Source organism: Ornithorhynchus anatinus, chromosome 7 (assembly GCF_004115215.2).
Source record: "Ornithorhynchus anatinus isolate Pmale09 chromosome 7, mOrnAna1.pri.v4, whole genome shotgun sequence".
Lineage (NCBI taxonomy): Eukaryota > Metazoa > Chordata > Mammalia > Monotremata > Ornithorhynchidae > Ornithorhynchus > Ornithorhynchus anatinus.
This window is the reverse complement of record NC_041734.1, coordinates 20,366,253-20,372,252: the sequence shown is the minus strand read 5'-3', so window position 1 is coordinate 20,372,252 and position 6,000 is coordinate 20,366,253.

The window sequence follows — 6,000 nt, the reverse complement described above, 5'->3', positions numbered from 1 at the left end:
AGAAGGGGCATTTGAAAGATGATTGGAAGAGAAGCACAAGCAAATCATTCATTCATTCATGCATGCATTCTTATTGAGTGCTTACTATGTGCAGGGCATTGTACTAAGCGCTTGGGAGAGTATGGTGTAACAATAAATAGACCCATTCCCTGCCCACAGTGAGCTTTCAGTCTAGAGGAGAGACAGACATTGATGTAAATAAATAAATTACAGATATGTACCTAAGTGCTGTGGGGCTGGGAGCGGGGATGAATAAAGGGAACAAGTCAGGGCGACACAGGCTCATCAGTAAGCCTTCGAAGAGGGGAGAGTAACTGTCTGTAGGATTTGAGGAGGGAGGGAGTGCCAGGCTAGAGGCAGGATGTGCATGAGGGCTTGGCAGTGAGATAGATGAGAACGAGGTATGGTGAGAAGGTTAGCATTTGAGGAGCAGAGTGTGAAGGCTGGGTTCTAAAAGGAGAGCAGCGAGGTGAGGTCAGAGGGGATAAGGTGATTGAGTGCTTTAAAGTCAATTGTGAGGAGTTTTTGTTCGATGTAGAGGTGGTGGTGTGATGACATCCAGATAGAGAGATGTCTTGAAGGCAAGACTACAAGACTGAAGGCAAGACTGAAGGCAAGACTGAAATACAAGACTACAGAGGGGGAGAGAGATCAGGATTGGAGAGGTGGATTTGGGTGTCATCCGCATAGAGGTGGTAGTTGAAGTGATGGGAGTGACTGAGTTCTCCAAGGGAGTGGGTGTAGACGAAGAATAGAAGGGGACGCAGAACTGAACCTTGAGGGACCCCCACAGTAAGGTGGGAGGCAGAAGAGGAGCACGTGAAGGAGACTGAGAATGAGAATGAGAGGGCAGAGTGATAAGAGAACCGGGAGAGGACAGGGTCCTAGTTCTGCTCTTTTCTTAACATAAAATCTTTTATGTTTTGTATTTTAACGTAAAATATGTTCCCAGTTGTCTTTAATTTGGACTTTCTTGTACCCCATGCAGTAATCAGCTCCCTTCTTCCCCTTTTGAGGAACAAATTGCTGAACACCTAGCAATTAAAATCCTGAAACAATTCAGAAAACCCTGTCGATGTAAACTGCAGCTTGGCTTTAAGGAGTACCCAAATCTTCTTGAAACAGGACTTTTTAAGATCGTCCCTTAAAGCCTGAACAAGTTTATTAAAACAGACAAGAATTTCTGATGAATAGGTGCCTTTGCCAAATCATTTTAGGTCTGTTTCCAAAAATGAGACAAAACTCTCCCACTAGTGTGGTTTACAGAAGAATTTATTGTGGATAAACTGAAATCTATTCACCTGCATGATGGGAGTTGTGTGCCTACTGTGTGCAGAGCACTGAACTAAGCTGGAAGGGGGTGGTGGGAGGCAAGCACAAAAATCAATTACAGCAAGGAGAAAGTTAGAGACAGTAAATTCTAAGGGGGTGGGAGGGGCCGAGTTTGAATGCATAGGTAATCTAGAAGTGCTGAAGTGGCAGATGGGAGACCCTCAGTCAAGCAATCAGTGATATTTACTGAGTACTTACAATGCACTGAGCTCTGTACTAAGCCCTAGGAAGAGTACAATACAAGAGAATTAGTGGAGATGTCACCTGCTCATAATGAGCTTACAGTCTAGAGACCTGTAGGGGAAGGTAGGAATTAATATAATTAATAATATATAATTTAAAGCTATTACATAAGTGCTGTGGCGTTAGGGAAGGGGTAACAGTCTCAGATGGAGCCTTAGACCAGTATTTTCCCACTCCTCCCCTCTCCAACCTCTCTATATGGAACTCAACTTTTTCTCTGATTATTTCTCTTCAAAAAGAATTCAAATCCAGCTGGGTAATATAATAAGTAAATACTATTCTCAGTACTGCAAAATTCAGTATTTCCTTTCAAAATTTATGGGCTATAACCTCGTCCCCGTCCCCCGCCCAAGGTCTCTGTTTTCCCACAAGAACCTTGCTAATATACCTCCCTTAGCCAAATAACTGCTATTACCACAAACTCCATTTCCCATCTTCTCAGAATAGTCTGTCTTATGCCAAACTCAAAGACAGGGTCAACTCTTACTTGTCTGGTCGTCTCCAGTGCTGCCCTCCTCCATTTCCTACTAGGTGCTCTGGCCCTGCAACAGGATCATTGAAAAGTCAGACCAGGCTTTTATAGGAAATAGTACAGCTTTTTTGCACTAACCATGAGAGGCTCAGTTCATCTCCCTTGGAATTCAGAGATATAACAGCTTTTTCTGAAACTTTGGGAAATAAAAGAATTTTTTATTTCACATTAAATTTTCAGACTATGACAATTTATCTCTTATCATTCATTTTTTCCCCTCTCAGTAGAAATCCTGAAGGCAAATGTTACTGTACTTGGAATTTCTCCCCCAGAAAGTGTGCGCAATAATCTGTATTGGGCAGAATTGTGATAAATGACTGAACACACCTTTTAGGGAAAAGGTAGATGTTCCGTGTTCTGAGGAAAAGTTAAGTACACATGCTCAAAGTCACTGCGGCTCTGAAACTCATCTCCACACTTCATTTACCTGTTTTCTCCCAGTTCTGGAAGTTAATCCCATTTTGTTTTTTACCTTATCTAGGGCGATTTAAAGGTGATTTTTATTCACTTGACCTCAGAAGCTTGGATTTCTTGTCACTAAACTTGAGTCAGGCAATAACCTGTGTAGAAAATCATTTTTTAAAGAGTGACCGATCCAAAGATGAGTGAGAAAAAAATAATTGTTCTGACAGGATTGTGGAGAATAAAGTAGAGGTTCTCAAAGGCTAACTCACTAAAATTTCCCTAGAGTTGGTACTGGCATATTTTTTTCTGTAAGAGTACTTTTTTTTTGCCTATTTGCTTTTTCTGTTTTCCATAGACTTGCTGGAGGGCTCCTGGCTCTCTTTCTCCCCTGCTTTCCCCTACCAAATCCTCAGTGTCCATACCTGTTTTCCTCAGGTAATCTGAGTCCATCCCATTTTGCTTTTACTTTACCTTTCACTTCCCCATACAGAAGAGGGTGATTTTGTAGCAAGCCACAGAATTCTTTCCTCCTCAACACGAGTCAGGGGATACTCTGTGAGGAAAATCTTTTGGAGACTGATTTAACTTGGCCAAAAAGAATGGAAGGTGAACAAATGAGTGCTGCTGTAGCTGAAATGTATGGAAAAAGTAAAACATTCACCTGTCTTTTTCAACATTCTGGCCCTAAACGGGGTTTAGGGAATTTTCTGTGGAAAAAATCTTTCCATCGACTCTCCTTCCATCAAGAAAATTATAGGAAAAATGATAATCCTGCTTAGCTAAAAACAAAAAGTAAAATAATTGAGTATCTCCTTCCGTTTTAGTCAAGCTACGTGCTTTTACTTTTATGGGTTTTTTTTTTAACTTCCCTGGATTTTTCAACTACTGCTTGCAGAGACGCCTCAGCTAGTCTGTCTCCTAAGACCCTTTCTCCTCACCAAATCACTGCAAGGCGTTTCTATCGGTTTTGAATTAAAACCAATTTGACTTTTTTTTTTTTTTAGTCTATCGCTAAGTCCCTTAAAGGTGATTTCGGGACTCATCTATCATGAAAGTTAGGAGCCCCTCCTTCCCACTGAAGCCTAGTCAGGGGGAAGCCTAGTCAGGGGGATATTCTGTGAGGAAAATCCTTTGAAATGGATTTATCTTGACCAAAAGGACTGGAAGGTGAACAAATGAGTGCCACTCTAGCCGAATTGTATGGAAAAAGTAAAACTTTCACTGGTCTTTTTCAACATTCTGGCCCTAAACGTGGTTTAGGGAAGTTTCTGTGGAAAAAAATCTTTCCGTCGACTCTCCTTTCCTCATGATAACTATAGGAAAAATGATAACCCTGCTTAGCTAAAAACAAAGAGCAAAATAATTGAGTATCTTCTTCCGTTTTAGTTAAGCTACAGGGTATTCCTTTTATGGGGTTTGGGGTTTTTTTTTAACTTCCCTGGTTTTTTTCAACTACCCCTTGCTGCAGAGACCCCTCAGCCAGTCCGTCTCCTAAGGACCCTTTCTCCTCACCAAATCACCTCACGGCGTCTCTATCAGTTTTGAATTAAAACCAATTTTATTTTTAAAAAAACTATCGCTAAGTCCCTTAAGGGTGATTTGGGAACTCATATATCATGAAAGTTGGGAGTCTCTGCTTACCACTGCAGCCTAGTCAGGGGATAGTCTGTGAGGAAAATCTTTCGGAGATGGATTTATCCTGACCGAAAAGTGAGCAATGAACAAAATTAGCGCTCCTTTTGGTCAAGATAAATCAGTCTCCAAAAGATTTTCTTCACAGACTATCCCCTGACTGGGTCCAGTGGAAAGGAAGGACTCCTAACTTTCATGATATATGAGTTCGAAATCACCTTTAAGGGACTTAGGGATATATTTTTTTTAAAAAGTCAAATTGGTTTAAATTCAAAACCGATAGAAACGCCTTGCACTGATTTGGTGAGGAGAAAGGGTCTTAGGAGACAGACTAGCTGAGGGGTCTCTGCAAGCGGTAGTTGAAAAAACCAGGGAAGTTTTTTTTAAAAAATTGTGCAACAAATTCGCGGGCTTGTTGAAAAGAAGGAAGTCGTCTTGAAAGCCCACCTCAGAAAGTTTTCCCTAGATTCCTACTGGCTTCAGAGTCCCTCACTAGTCATTTTTGTCTTTTTAGAGACTTTTTTTTCTCTTACGGCGTTTCTGCCTTGCTGTTTCTTTCCCCTCAGACTTCTCGGAAAGCCTGTGTGTGGGGTCCCGTCCAGGCCCGAGCCTCCCGCTCGCAGCCCCGCAGGCTCCGCAGTGAATCTATCTCCTCAGAGAGCGGAGGGGCGGGGCCTGCTGGCAACCACGGGGCGGAGCCTGCCCTTGCCCGCGCTTTGCTCCCCCCTCTCCTCGCTCCCTCCAGGATCCCCGACCTCCCTCCTCCCTCCCTCCCTCCCCTCCGCCCATCACACACGGCCCCAAGTAGCAGAAAGCAGCGTGGCTGACTGGAAAGAGCTTGGGAGTCAGAGATCTTGGGTTCGAATCCCGCCTCTGCCACTGGGCAGCTGTGTGACTGTGGGCGAGTCACTTCACTGAACTTAAAATTCAAATCCAGCTGTGTAATATGATGAGTAAATACTACTCTCAGAACTGCAAAATTCAGTATTTCATTTCAAAATGTATGGGCTATAACCTCGTCCCCTGCCCCCATCCCCCATCTTCGCCCCCTCGCCCCCCCCACCATGGTCTCTGTTCTCCCACAAGAACCTTGCTAAGATACCTCCCTTAGCCAAATAACTGCTATTACCACAAACTCCATTTCCCATTTTCTCAGAATAGTCTGTCTTATGCCAAACTCAAAGACAGGCTCAACTCGTGATTGTCTGGTTGTCTCCAGTGCTGCTCTCCTCCATTTCCTAGTAGGTGCTCTGGCCCTGCGACAGGATCACTGAGAAGTCAGACCAGCTTTTAGAGGAAATAGTACAGCTTTTTTTCACTAAGCATGAGAAGCTCAGTTCATCTCTCTTGGAATTCAGAGCTATAACAGCTTTTCCTGAAACTTTGGGAAATAAAAGAATTTTTTTATTTCACATGAAATTTTCAGACTATGACAATTTATCTCTTATCATTCATTTTCCCCCCTCTCAGTAGAAATCCTGAAGGCAAATGTTACTGTACTTGGAATTTCTCCCCCAGAAAGTGTGCGCAATAATCTGTACTGGGCAGAATTGTGATAAATGATGGAACACACCTTTTAGGAAAAAGGTAGATGTTCCCTGTTCTGAGGAAACGTTAAGTACACATGCTCAAAGTCACTGTGGCTCTGAAACTCATTTCCACACTTCATTTACCTGTTTCCTCCCAGTTGTGGAAATCAATCCCATTTTGGTTTTTACCTTATCTAGGGCGATTTAAAGGTGATTTCTGTTCACTGACCTCAGAAGCTTGGAGTTCTTGTCACTAAACTTGAGTCAGGCAGTATTCTGTGAAGAAAATCATATTTTAAAGAGTTACCGATCCAAAGAAAAGAGTGA